This window comes from Triticum dicoccoides, chromosome 1B (assembly GCF_002162155.2).
Source record: "Triticum dicoccoides isolate Atlit2015 ecotype Zavitan chromosome 1B, WEW_v2.0, whole genome shotgun sequence".
Taxonomy (NCBI): Eukaryota; Viridiplantae; Streptophyta; class Magnoliopsida; order Poales; family Poaceae; genus Triticum; species Triticum dicoccoides.
In genome coordinates, this window is record NC_041381.1 from 602,680,043 (window position 1) to 602,695,844 (window position 15,802).

The window sequence follows — 15,802 nt, forward strand, 5'->3', positions numbered from 1 at the left end:
CCTAAGGCCTTTGGTTGCCTCCCTCTCCCTCCCGTGACACATCTCCTCTCCCGTAGGTGCTCGGCGAAGCCCTGCAGGATTGCCACGCTCCTCCACCACCACCACGCCGTTGTGCTGCTGTTGGATGGAGTCTTCCTCAACCTCTCCCTCTCTCCTTGCTAGATCAAGGCGTGGGAGACGTCACCGGGCTGTACGTGTGTTGAACGCGGAGGTGCCGTCCGTTCGGCACTTGATCATCGGTGATCTGAATCACGACGAGTACGACTCCATCAACCCCGTTCACTTGAACGCTTCCGCTTAGCGATCTACAAGGGTATGTAGATGCACTCTCCCTTTCTACTCGTTGCTGGTCTCTCCATAGATAGATCTTGGTGTTTCGTAGGAATTTTTTTGAATTTCTGCTATGTTCCCCAACAACGTCTACATAGAACCCATCAGAAGGGGTTGCAGCGTCTTCTGTAAAAATGTAGATTATAGCAACATGAGTACAAAGGTACTCAGCAAGACTTACATCAGATCCTACATACATGCATAGTATCAAGAAGGGTTGGTGGAGTTATTGCAGCAAGCCAGCTTTGACTCTTGGCTAGACTATCCTACGATGCTCCAACTTGAAATGGTTTTGCGCACACGAGTCCACTACTCACCACTTCAATACACTACCGAGGATCCACCTCCGTCTTCCTACGGAAGAGCCATCCTCGGCACTCACACTTATCTTGAGGCTTTTAGTAGTTTCCATTTACTTGTCTATGAACTGTATAGGCAACCAAGTAGTCCTTTACCGCGGACGCGGCTATTCGAATAGATCATGATATCCCTGCAGGGGTGTACTTCTTCATACACGCTCTCACCACTTACCGTCGTTTACACGACATGTACTCGGCAACCTTCAAGCGGAAGCCCAACGTGGGTGTCGGCCACGACCTACCTAATCACCTAAGCCTCCAGTCCAGGTTTATCGCCTATTCAGGTTCCATCCGCAGGGAGTCCGGCCGAGGTTTCCCATACGGCCCCGAACGATGTGAACAGGGTTCCCGAGATACCTAACGGGTATTCGGTACACCCGGCCACGTACCTACCGCATCACAGCCCACCCCTACGGTCAGCGCTGTCCACGGCCTCCAGTAGGCTACAAACACCAGAAACTACTTGCAACTCCTGGACGGAGAACTAGGGTGAATAAGAAGCCGAGAGGGTCCATTGGTTTCGGGCCCAATGCATGGTAGTAGCTGATTCTTAAATCACACATACAGATCTCAGTGCTTAAGGTCGGCTTCAATGAAACAACCCACCATGTACTCCTACATGGCCTCTCATCGATACCTTTACCAAATCGTGTTCACCACACCACTCTCATTACCGACATAATCATTTCACTCTAGCCCATCACCCAGATGAACCAGACCTGACACGACTCTAAGCATAGCAGGCATAGCAAGGTAGGAACAACACATACATATGGCTCAATCAACTCCTACACATGCTAGTGGGTTTCATCTTGTTACTGTGGCAATGACAGGTCATGCAGAGGAAATGGGTTCAACTACCGTAGCACACAGCAGTTTGAAACGTGTTGTCTTAATGCAGTAAAAGAGAGCAGGAGCGAGAACATGGGATTGCATCGATATGATCAAATGGTTGGTTGCTTGCCTGATGGTTCGATGCACTGATACGGTTCTTCGTTAGGGTAATCACGGTACTCCTCGGAGGCAGAACCTGTCGCAAAGAACACCGATACACAACCATCACCAAACAATGTGCAACAATATGATGCATGCATGAAACATAGCAATATGAGTGTGTTGGGCTAATGCAACTAAGACCAGAAGGGTTTGAGCAAATTTGAATCAAAGATTCAAATTTCAAACTCAAACATGGCCTTTTAAAGTGCTTTTCCTTGTTCTGCTTAAAACATCAATTTAACTTGTTTGATCATGCATGAAAATAGTACAGATGGATAGCTTGGATTTTTCTGATCATTTTTCATATATAATTTGTCCAATTTGGAGTTACAGAATAAAAGTTATGAATTTTTGAAGTTTAAATAATATTCTGGAATTTCCTGATTTAATTTAAATCCAGAAATATAATTATTGCGCCAGCATGACGTCAGCATGACGTCAGTGGTCAACTGCGGCTGGCTGGGGTCAAACCTGACGTGTGGGGGCCACACGTCAGTGACAGGGGGGGTTTAACAGGATTAAATTAATCCTAACTAGGGATTAGTGGCGCTGGGGCCCACTGTCAGTGTCAGGGGGGGTTGACTAACAGTAATTATCACTAACTGACCACCTGGCCGATGGGGCCCACGCGTCAGTGACCCTGGGGGGTCAAACCCCAGGTCGGACAAGTCAAACCCGCCGGCGGTTAGTCGTCGGCGAGGTCCGCGGCGTACAGGGGCCTCGGGTTTCCTCTATGGTGCTCCAAACGGCGTGCGGCTAGGTGCGTTGGATAGCAAGCTCGATGGCGCGTCGGACGGTGGCCGTGGCTGGGCCTGGGGTGGCCGGAGTCGACGGCGGCGAGCTCGTGAGCGGCGGCCGGAGTTCGGGTGCGGTCGGAATCGGCGTTGCAGGGCGTTTGGGGAGACGTTGGTGCGTGCTGCGTGCTCCTAGTGAGGTGTGGAGCACGATGGTGTGCTCGGTTGGGCGCTATGGTGACCGTGGCCACGACGGCGACGTCGCCGGCGGCGTCGAGCTTCGGAGCTCAAGGGGGCGGCAGCTACAGAAGGCTAGGGACGACGGGGCAAGGGGGAATCAAATCGGTGGCTCACCGCGGAGCTGTAGGGATGGTTAGCGGGCTCGGGGACGGCCGGAGTGCAGCGAATCGACGGCGATGACCTCCGGTGGCCGAGGAGGGGAACGGCGACGTAGGCGGCGATGCAGGGCTTCCGGAGACCCGTGGAGCGGTGGGGAGGAAGAGGGGGTCGCGGCGGAGCCTCTGGGCTAGTCGGGGAAGCGAGGGGTGGCCGGTGACGGCTGTTATGGCGAACGGCGGCGATGGTGGTGTTCGGCCGTGAGAGAGAGAGGGAGCAGCACGGGAGAGAGGGGGGATAAGGCCAGGGGATCGGGGCGGCACCGAGAAGAAGCGTCGCGGCGTCGCGCTGGCGGGGGAGGCAGGCAGACGAGCTGGTGGCGTGGCGCTCCGGCCGTGCGCGCGCGCCGGCCACACGCCTGGCCGACTGGCGCCAGGAGGACGACGGCGGTGGTGGGCTGGGCTGGCTTGCTGGGCCGCACAGGGAGGAGCCCAGGTAAGCTCCTCCTGTTATTTATTTTTCTGTTTTCTAATTTCTGACATTTGTTTTGATTTAAATAATATATTAAATCATTTATTTAACTTATGCCAATTTTTGCAGGAGCTAAATATATTATTCCAGAGCTCCTTTATAATTGGCATAATATTTGGACATATATTAATATATATAATTAATATATTTCCAATGCAAATATTTATGCATTAATTCCAAATGCCCAAAATAAAAACCTATGAGCTCTTAAAAATATTGGTTTGATTTTTATCTCTGTCCAATATTTTCAGAGAGCAACATGAGCATTTTCTTGGACCCTTTTGGAGAAATTTTTATTTGGGTCATTTTCAAAATGATTCTGAGGGTTTCACAGATCCCCATTTCAAGTTTCTGATGAAAGAGTAAACATGATGCAACACTCTAATGCATGACTAGCTAGGGTGTGACATACGAGGGTACGTGGACATCACTCTCCCCTCTCGTTGCTATGCCATCACCATGATCTTGCGTGTGCGTAGGAATTTTTTTGAAATTACTACATTCCCCAACAGTGGCATCCGAGCCTAGGTTTTATGCGTTGATGTTATATGCACGAGTAGAACACAAGTGAGTTGTGGGCGATATAAGTCATACTGCTTACCAGCATGTCATACTTTGGTTCAGCGGCATTGTGAGATGAAGCGACCCGGACCGACATTACGCGTACGCTTACGCGAGACTGGTTTCACCGCTACGAGCACTCGTTGCTTAAAGGTGACCGGCGGGTGTCTGTCTCTCTCACTTTAGTTGAACCGAATGTGGCTACGCCCGGTCCTTGCGAAGGTTAAAACAACACCAACTTGACAAACTATCATTGTGGTTTTGATGCGTAGGTAAGAACGGTTCTTGCTAAGCCCGTAGCAGCCACGTAAAATTTGCAACAACAAAGTAGAGGACATCTAACTTGTTTTTGCAGGGCATGTTGTGATGTGATATGGTCAAGACGTAATGCTATATTTTATTGTATGAGATGATCATGTTTTGTAACCGAAGTTATCGGCAACTGGCAGGAGCCATATGGTTGTCGCTTTATTGTATGAAATGCAAACGCCCTGTAATTGCTTTACTTTATCACTAAGCGGTAGCGATAGTCGTAGAAGCAATAGATGGCGTAACGACAAAGATGCTATGATGGAGATCAAGGTGTCGCGCCGGTGACGATGGTGATCACGACGGTGCTTCGAAGATGGAGATCACAAGCACAAGATGATGATGGCCATATCATATCACTTATATTGGTTGCATGTGATGTTTATCCTTTATGCATCTTATCTTGCTTTGATTGACGGTAGCATTTTAAGATGATCTCTCACTAATTATCAAGAAGTGTTCTCCCTGAGTATGCACCGTTGCGAAAGTTCTTCGCGCTGAGACACCACGTGATGATCGGGTGTGATAGGCTCTATGTTCAAATACAACGGGTGCAAAACAGTTGCACACGCGGAATACTCGGGTTAAACTTGACGAGCCTAGCATATACAGATATGGCCTCGGAACACGGAGACCGAAAGGTCGAGCGTGAATCATATAGTAGATATGATCAACATAATGATGTTCACAATTGAAACTACTCCATCTCACGTGATGATCGGACATGGTTTAGTTGATTTGGATCACGTGATCACTTAGATGACTAGAGAGATGTCTGTCTAAGTGGGAGTTCTTAAGTAATATGATTAATTGAACTTGAATTTATCATGAACTTAGTCCTGGTAGTATTTTGCAAATTGTGTTATAGATCAATAGCTCGCGTTGTTGCTTCCCTATGTTTTTGCTTCCCTATGTTTTTATATGTGTTCCTAGAGAAAACTATGTTGAAAAATGTTAGTAGCAATGATGCGGACTTGGTCCGTGATCTGAGGTTTATCCTCATTGCTGCACAGAAGAATTATGTCCTTGATGCACCGCTAGATGACAGACCTACTGCAGGAGCAGATGTAGACGTTATGAACGTTTGGCTAGCTCAATATGATGACTACTTGATAGTTTAGTGCACCATGCTTAACGGCTTAGAATCGGGACTTCAAAGATGTTTTGAACGTCATGGACCATATGAGATGTTCCAGGAATTGAAGTTATATTTCAAGCAAATACCCGAGTTGAGAGATATGAAGTCTCCAACAAGTTCTATTGCTAAAAGATGGAGGAGAATCGCTCAACTAGTGAGCATGTGCTCAGATTGTCTGAGTACTTCAATCGCTTGAATCAAGTGGGAGTTAATCTTCCAGATAAGATAGTGATTGACAGAATTCTCTAGTCACCATCACCAAGTTAGTAGAACTTTGTGATGAACTGTAGTATGCAAGGGATGACGAAAACGATTCCGAGCTCTTCGTGATGTTGAGATCAACGAAGGTAGAAATCAAGAAAGAGCATCAAGTGTTTATGATTGACAAGACCACTAGTTTCAAAAAAAAGGGCAAAGGGAAAGAAAGGGAACTTCAAGTAGAATGGCAAGCAAGTTGTCAGTCCCACGAAGAAGCCCAAAGCTGGACCAAAGCCTGAAACTAAGTGATTATACTGCAAAGGAAAAGGTCACTAGAAGCGGAAATGCCTTGAATATTTGGTGGATAAGAAGGATGGCAAAGTGAACAAGGGTATATTTGATATACATGTTATTGATGTGTACCTTACTAGTGTTTATAGTAACCCCTGAGTATTTGATACTTGTTCGGTTGCTAAGATTAGTAACTCGAAATAGGAGTTACAGAATAAACAAAAACTAGTTGAGGGTGATGTGACGATGAGTGTTGGAAGTGGTTCCAAGATTGATATGATCATCATCGCACACTCCCTATACTTTCGGGATTAGTGTTGAACCTAAATAAATGTTATTTGGCATTTGCGTTGAGCATGAATATGATTTGATCATGTTTATTGCAATACGGTTATTCATTTAAAGTCAGAGAATAATTGTTGTTCTGTTTACATGAATAAGACCTTCGATGGTCATACACCCAATGAACATAGTTTGTTGGATCTCCATCGTAGTGATACACATATTCATAATATTGATGCCAAAAGATGAAAAGTTAATAATGATAGTGCAACTTATTTGTGGCACTGCCGTTTGGGTCATATCAGTGTAAAGCGCATGAAGAAACTCCATAAAGATGGATTTTCGGAATCACTTGGTTATGAATCATTTGATGCTTGCGAACCGTGCCATTTGGGCAATATGACTAAAAACTCTGTTCTCCGGAACAATGGAACAAGCTACTGACTTATTGGAAAATAATACATACTGATGTATGCGATCCAATGAGTGTTGATGCTTGTGGCAAGTATCATTATTTTCTGACCTTCACAAAATGATTTGAGCAGATATGGGTATATCTACTTGATGAAACATAAGTCTGAAATAATTGAAAGGTTCAAAGAATTTCAGAGTGAAGTGGAAAAATCATCATAACAAGAAAATAAAGTTTCTACGATCTGATCATGGAGACGAATATTTGAGTTACGAGTTTGGTCTACAATTAAAACAATGTGGAATAGTTTCACAGCTCACACCACCTGGAACACCACAACGTTATGGTGTGTCCGAACGTCGTAATCGTACTTTACTAGATATGGTGCGATCTATGATGTCTCTTATCAGTTTACCACTATCGTTTTGGGGTTATGCATTAGAGACAGCTGCATTCACGTTTAATAGGGCACCATCTAAATCCGTTGAGACGACACCGTATGAACTATGGTTTAGCAGTAAACCTAAGCCGTCGTTTCTTAAAGTTTGGAGTTGCGATGCTTATATGAAAAAGGTTTTCAACCTTATAAGCTCGAACCCAAATCGGAGAAGTGCGTCTTCATAGAATACCCAAAGGTGACTATTGGGTACACCTTCTATCACAGATCCAAAGGCAAGTTATTTCGTTGCTAAGATGGATCCTTTCTAGAGAAAAAGTTTCTCTCGAAAGAAGTAAGTGGGAGGAAAGTAGAACTTGATGAGGTATTTGTACCTTCTTCCTTATTGGAAAGTAGTTCATCACATAAATCAGTTCCAGTGATTCCTACACCAATTAGTGAGGAAGTTAATGATGATGATCATGAAACTTCAGATCAAGTTGCTACCAAACCTCGTAGGTCTTCCAGAGTAAGATCCGCACCAGAGTGGTACGGTAATCATGTTCTGGAAGTCATGTTACTAGACCATGATGAACCTACGAACTATGAGGAAGCGATGATGAGCCCAGATTCCGCGAAATGGCATGAGGCCATAAAATCTGAGATATGATCCATGTATGAGAACAAAGTATGGATTTTGATTGACTTGCTCAATGATCAGCAAGCCATGTTAAATAAATGGATCTTCAAGAGGAAGACAGACACTGATAGTAGTGTTACTATCTACTAAGCTCGACTTGTTGCGAAAGGTTTTCGACAAGTTCAAGGTGTTGAATACGATGAGATTTTCTCACTCGTATCGATGCTTAAGTCTGTCTGAATCATGTTAGCAATTGCCACATTTTATGAAATCTGGCAAATGGATGTCAAAACTGCATTCCTTAATGGTTTTCTTAAAGGAGAGTTGTATATGATACAACCAGAAGTTTTTGTCGATCCGAAAGGTGCTAACAAAATGTGCAAGCTCCAGCGATTCATCAATGGACTGGTGCAAGCATCTCAGAGTTGGAATATACGCTTTGATAAGTTGATCAAAACATATAGTTTTGTACAGCCTTACGGTGAAGCCTGTATTTACAAGAAAGTGAGTGGGAGCACTACAGCATTTCTGATAAGTATATGTGAATGACATATTGTTGATCGGAAATAATGTAGAATTATTCTGCAAAGCATAAAGGAGTGTTTGAAAGGATTTCTTTCAAAGAAAGACCTCGGTGAAGCTGCTTACACATTGAGCATCAAGATCTATATAGATAGATCAAGACACTTGATAAGTTTTTCAATGAGTACATACCTTGATAAATTTTTTGAAGTAGTTCAAAATGGAACAGTCAAAGAAAGAGTTCTTGCCTGTGTTGCAAGGTATGAAATTGAGTAAGACTCAAATCCCGACCACAGCAGAAAATAGAAAGAGAATGAAAGTCATTCCCTATGCATCAGTCATAGGTTCTATAAAAGTATGCCATGCTATGGACCAGAACTATTGTATACTCTACCCTGGTTTGGCAAGGGAGTACAATAGTGATATAAGAGTAGATCACTGGACATAGGTCAAGAATATCCTTAGTGAGGACTAAGGAGACGTTTCTCGATTATGGAGGTGATAAAAGAGCCCGTCGTAAAAGTTACAACGATGCAAGCTTTTACACCAATCCAGATGACTCTAAGTCTCAATCTGGATACATATTGAAAGTGGGAGCAATTAGCTAGAGTAGCTCCGTGCAGAGCATTGTGGACATAGAATATTTGCGAAATACATACGGCTCTGAATATGACAGACCCGTTGACTAAGCTTCTCTCACGAGCAAAACATGATCATACCTTAGTACTCTTTTGGGTGTTAATCACATAGCGATGTGAACTAGATTATTGACTCTAGTAAACCCTTTGGGTGTTAATCACATAGCGATGTGAACTAGATTATTGACTCTAGTAAACCCTTTGGGTGTTGATCACATGATGATGTGAACTATGGGTATTAATCACATGCAGATGTGAATATTGGTGTTAAATCACATAGCAATGTGAACTAGATTATTGACTCTAGTGCAAGTGGGAGACTGAAGGAAATATGCCCTAGAGGCAATAATAAAGTTATTATTTATTTCCTTATTTCACGATAAATGTTTATTATTCATGCTAGAATTGTATTAACCGGAAACATAATACATGTGTGAATACATAGACAAACATAGTGTCACTAGTATGCCTCTACTTGACTAGCTCGTTTATCAAAGATGGTTATGTTTCCTAGCCATGGACAAAAGAGTTGTCATTTGATTAATGGGATCACATCATTAGGAGAATGATGTGATTGACATGACCCATTCCGTTAGCCTAGCACTTGATTGTTTAGTATGTTGCTATTGCTTTCTTCATGACTTATACATGTTCCTGTAACTATGAGAATTATGCAACTCCCGTTTACCGGAGGAACACTTTGGGTACTACCAAACGTCACAACGTAACAGGGTGATTATAAAGGAGTACTACAGGTGTCTCCGAAGGTACATGTTGAGTTGGCGTATTTCGAGATTAGGTTTTGTCACTCCGATTGTCGGAGAGGTATCTCTGGGCCCTCTCGGTAATGCACATCTTTATAAGCCTTGCAAGCAATGTGACCAAATGAGTTGGTTACGGAATGATGCATTACGGAACGAGTAAAGAGACTTTCCGGTAACAAGATTGAACTAGGTATTGGATACCGACGATCAAATCTCGGGCAAGTAACATACCGATGACAAAGGGAACAACGTATGTTGTTATGCGGTTTGACCGATAAAGATCTTCGTAGAATATGTAGGAGCCAATATGGGCATCCAGGTTCTGCTATTGGTTATTGACCGAGAATAGTTCTAGGTCATGTCTACATAGTTCTCGAACCCGTAGGGTCCGCACGCTTAAGGTTTCGATGACAGTTTTATTATGAGTTTATGAGTTTTGATGTACCGAAGGAGTTCGGAGTCCCGGATGAGATCGGGGACATGACGAGGAGTCTCGAAATGGTCGAGACGTAAAGATCGATATATTGGATGACTATATTCGGAGTTCGGAAAGGTTCCGAGTGATTCGGGTATTTTTCGGAGTACCGGAGAGTTACGGGAATTCGTATTGGGCCTCATTGGGCCATACGGGAAAGGAGAGAAAGGGGCAAAAGGGTGGCTGCACCCCTCCCCTTGGACTAGTCCGAATTGGACTAGGGAGGGGGGCGCCCCCTTCCTTCCTTCTCCTTCTCTCTTCCCTTTCCTTCTCTCCTACTCCTACTACATGGAAGGGTTCCTAGTTCTACTAGGAAAGGGGGAATCCTACTCCCGGTGGGAGTAGGACTCCCCTAGGGCGCGCCATAGAGAGGGCCGGCCCTCCCCCTCCTCCACTCCTTTATATACGGGGGCAGGGGGCACCCCAGAGACACACAAGTTGATCTACGGATCGTTCCTTAGCCGTGTGCGGTGCCCCCCTCCACCATATTCCACCTCGGTCATATCGTCGCGGAGTTTAGGCGAAGCCCTGCGACGGTAGAACATCATCACTGTCACCACGCCGTCGTGCTGACGGAACTCATCCCCGACGCTTTGCTGGATTGAAGCCCGGGGATCGTCATCGAGCTGAACGTGTGCAGAACACGGAGGTGCCGTACGTTCGGTGCTTGGATCGGTCGGATCGTGAAGACGTACGACTACATCAACCGCGTTATCATAACGCTTCCGCTTACGGTCTACGAGGGTACATGGAGATCACTCTCCCCTCTTGTTGCTATGCCATCACCATGATCTTGCGTGTGTGTAGGAATTTTTTTGAAATTACTACGTTCCCCAACGGTAGCATGGGATCAAATTTATATCGCGCGCTCTAAGGGGTGCCCCCCTCTCGGTCCCAACCGGAAACACCCATGCCCCCTGACCGGATGACGGGCTTTAATCTAGGGCCATGGAACCCTCATCACGGCCCCTCTATTTGGTGTGTACAAGGAAAGAGGTTTGCAACTGACTAGACCGCATTCTTTGTAGAAGACATGTGGTAGCACGAAAAAGGGGACGAGCGGGAACATGACTTGATCCACGTTAATACTGGAGTTAAACGGTTGGCATAAGACTAGCATGCTTCAACAATACCAGCTTGCAACATATCATGCCACCGCATGATCAGGTTATCTTACCATCATATAAACACATCAATTTCGAAGCTTACTTGTAGCTTGCCTTGCATGCAATATAACATACACCTATGCTTATGTAAACATTCCATGAGAGAACTACTAAAGTAAACATGCAAGACACTCATCATATCAAAGGTTCAAACATGCTTGCCTGGTTCGGAGTAGTCGGAGTCTAGCTCGGTGAAGATTGCGGCTCCGTCACCTCCTTCGGTATCTATGTTATAAAAAAACCCAGATACTAACGTAAATACTGAGCGTGCATAAAAGTTGTTCCAAATATTTTTCTAATAAATATGAAAAGAACTAGATAGAAAAATAAAGATGACAGAAAAAGAATCAACTAAAAATCATCTTTTTTTTAAAAGTTATAAGTGTTTTAGTCCAGGGACTAAACTGTTATAAACAGAAAACTATCCAGGGGCTAGTTTAGAAAAACAGAAAACATTTCGGTTAGAAATACGCCGACCCAAAGGGAAAATGTACTTTGCCCGAAGGCGCTTTCAGAAAACGTTTTGAAAAAGAGAAAAAGCTGACGAGGGGGTCCCACCCATCAGGTTTACAAACCAAAACAGAGTCCCGCCTGCGCCCGAGGCTTGCGGTGGTCGCCGTCGTCGATCCACGGCGAGGCAGGGGGAGTGGAGGGTACCTACGGACTCACGGAGCTCTCCCGCGTCTGTGGGTGGTGGAGTTGGTCGTCAGCGAGGACCACGTCGACGGCGGCCTTCACTCCGGCGGACGGTGGTTCGGGTGATGATGGATCTCGCCGAGGAGGGCTGCAAACGTCAAATTGGGACTCGGGTTAGAAGAGTGGGTGCACTAGGAGGCTATTGGGACAGCCTGGGAGGCGGGGGTGCTCTCACCAGAGAGGATCTTGCCCGAGCCCGAAGCGGATCGGGGCGGCTGGAGTCAGAGAAGAAGGCTCTCCTGAGGCCCTCTGGTGAGTGTGGTGAGGTTCTGAGGCGAGGAGGGGAGGTGCTGGGTCGAGAACGAGCTCGAGGCCTCCTTTTATAGCCGGTCCGAGGCGGTTGCCGAGAACGGGGTATCTCCGGCGAGCAATTACGGCGAGGCAGGAGTCGGGCTGGAAGTTTAGGTGACTGGGCAGCTGTGGATTGGTCTACTGGTTCCATCCAGAGGCTAATCTTGGTATGACTTGGGCGATACTCCAGGCCTTCAACGGAACGGCCTCACGGGCTCGTCGGTGGCAGAGAGCGTGCTCTGCGCCTCTCTGGCCACGGTGACTGTGCTGCAGCATGCACGGGGAAGAGGACGGCCATGCGGAGGCTTTTGGTGGAGTGGGCGGTGCTAGATGGCGCCGAATGGCAGGGCTGGCCCCTGCTGACCGCCACGGGCGGTTCTGCCACCGCGGAAGATGCCGGCGTTGGCGAGACACGTCGCCACCGACGCTTGCACCTATCCAAACGACCGTGCGGCGCGATGGATAAGAAGGAGGAACAGGGAGCATGGCGCCACTGCAGTTACTGACGAGATCGACGCGAGGCTCTGAAGAAAATGACACTGACGACTGAAACTGAACTTTTCTGAATTTGAACAGAAACAGTGCACCCTAGCTGTTCGATGAAATGATTTAGGCACGTGGAAATTTTTCCTTGAGATGACCCTTGGTGAGGTGATCTCTTGATGCATCTAGAGGCTGCCTGATTTATCTCAGATTTTTAGGAAAATAAAAGGAATGAATTTCACCAAAAATGGCAAATCTGGTCCAAACTTGCAGCAAGCACAATTTGAAAAATTTGAACTGTGGACCAGCAGTTCTTGATGGATCTAGGTTGAGGGTACCAAGGAGTAGCTAGGGTAATTTGCTTGGGATTAAAAGCTCAAAGGATCCAGTACCTCCTTTGTAAATCCCAAGAGTCCAAAATAAATTACAAAAAAAGGTTTGAGGATAATAAATAGGAATAAAATCTAAAATAGGTTGAAACTTGCTGTACTTGGATGTTTGACTTGACCCAAGGTAGGGAGGTGGGTTAGGAAGAAAGTTTTCAACATAGGTCATGGCAAGAGAAATTTTTTTGAGTGGGAAAGAATATATCCATAATTCATAGGAAATTTTTTAATAAAAGAAATATTAAAACAACCCAAGATTATTTGTGTTGACCCAACACATGTTGAAAAACCCTCAAGACCAAAAATCAATATTGAGGAGATCTCATAAAAAATATTTGTCATAAAAGGATTTGAGAAGGAGAGCCCCTCTTTAGGAAAATTCAAATAACCCCCTTTAAATCAAATAAAGAATTTAAAATAAACCAAATCAAAATTTTTGGAGTGTTACAACACCTACCCCCTTTGGAAAAATCTCGTCCCCGAGATTTTAGTTGATTCTCAAATAGGTGTGGGTGCTCTGTCCGAAGGAAATCCTCTCTTTCCCATGTTGCTTCATCCTCGGTGTGATTGCTCCACTGAACGTTGAAAAACTTAATTGTTTTCTGACGGGTCCTCCTTTCAGACTCCTCCAATATTTTTATTGGATGCTCCCTGTAGGTGAGGTCTGGTTGCACGTCAATGCTCTCATGAGACACATGTTTCTCTGGGTTGCTTACACATTTCCTCAATTGTGAGATGTGGAACACGTCGTGGACGTCTGACAGTTCTTTGGGTAGGTCTAGCTGGTAGGCTACTGTGCCTCTTCGCGCAGTCACACAGAAGGGTCCAATAAACCGTGGTGGTAGCTTTCCTTTAACTTTGAATTGTTGCAGGCCCCTCATAGGAGATACTCATAGATACACGCATTCACCGGGTTCAAAGCTGACTTCACGATGTTTTTGATCGTAATAACTCTTTTGTCGGCTCTGGGCTATCTTGAGTCGATCCCTGATTAGTCTAACTTTCTCCTTAGCTTCCTTGAGTATGTCGGAGCCGAAGATATGACTGTCTGCTGTTTCTGACAAATTTAATGGGGTGCGGCATCTCTGCCCATACAAGGCTTCCAAAGGTGCCATTTGCAGACTGTCTTGGTAACTGTTGTTGTATGCGAACTCGACATACGACAAGCTTTCTTCCCAACTGGTTCCATAGGTGAGAACACATGCTCTCAGCATGTCTTCTAGAATTTGGTTCACATGTTCAGTTTGTCCTCCAGTCTGGGGGTGGTATGCTGTACTGAATACTAGTTGAGTTCCCAGAGCTTGTTGTAAATGATCCCAAAATCTAGAGACGAACTGAGTGCCTCTGTCAGATATTATAGTCTTTGGAATTCCATGCAGACAAACTATACGAGAGAGATAAAGTTTGGCAAGATTCTGAGTGGTGTGGGTTGTCTTTACTGGGATGAAATGTGCCACCTTAGTTAATCTGTCTGTGATGACCCATACATCATTTCCGTGTCGTGACCGAGGTAGTCCGACGATAAAATCCATTCCAATTTCGTCCCATTTCCACTCAGGTATCCTGTTTGGCTGTAATAGTCCTGCTGGTTTTTGGTGCTCGGCTTTAATGCGCTGACATGAATCACAACATGCATTGAATGTGACTATATCCCTTTTCATACCGTGCCACCAAAATTTTTCCTGAATGTCCTTGTACATTTTGGTTCCTCCAGGATGGATTGAATATGGAGCGGTGTGACCTTCGGCTAGAATTAGCTGTTTGAGGTCCTCTATATTTGGTACGCAAAGTCTGTCTCCGTACCATAATATTCCCGTATCGTCTATGACGAATTCTGAGGCCTTGCCCGAACCCACTTTTCTTTTTATGCCTTTGATGCTGGGGTGTCCATGTTGAGGCTCCTTAATTTGTTCCATCAGGGTGGGCTGTATTTCCAAATTTTACACATTGCCCTCAGTGACCATCAACAAGTTGAGTTTGGCGAACTTCTGCTGAAATTCAGGTCTCAAGTTTTGTAGACTTTCGTTGCCCGAGCTGGGGTTTCGACTAAGAGCATCTGCCACTACATCCGCCTTTCCCGGATGGTAGTGAATGCCAACATCATAATCTTTCACTAATTCCAACCAGCGTCGTTGTCGTAAATTGAGTTCTGGTTGTGTGAAAATATATTTGAGGCTTTTATGGTCCGTATATATTTCACAACGATTTCCCAGCAAAAAGTGCCTCCACTCTTTGAGTGCATGAATGACTGCTGCCAACTCCAAGTCATGAGTAGGATAATTTTCTTCATTTTTTATAGTTGCCTGGAAGCGTATGCGACTACTTTGCCTTCTTGCATTAATACGCATCCGAGGCCCTTCTGGGAGGCGTCACAATACACTTCGAAACTTTTGTGTATGTCTGGCACAACCAGTACTAGTGTTGTTGTTAATTTCCGTTTGAGTTCTTGGAAACTTTTCTCGCAAGCTTCAGTCCATACAAATTTCTTATCCTTCTTGAGTAACTATGTCATTGGTTTTGCTATGGTGGAGAACCCTTCAATAAACCTTTGGTAATATCCTGCCATTCCCAGGAAACTTCATACATCCATAACGTTGGGTGGTGGTTTCCAGCCAAGTACGGCCTTGACCTTTTCTGGGTCTACGGCAACACCTTCTTGGGTCAACACATGGCCTAGAAAACCAACCTGTCTTAACCAAAATTCAGATTTGCTAAATTTGGCGTATAATTGATGTTTCCTTAATTCTCCCAGTACAATCCCGAGATGTTCAACATGCTCTTCTGGTGTCTTGGAGTATACCAGAATATCATCAATGAACACCACAACAAATTTTTCCATAAATTTCATAAACACTTTGTTCATGAGGTGGACAAAATATGCGGGGGCG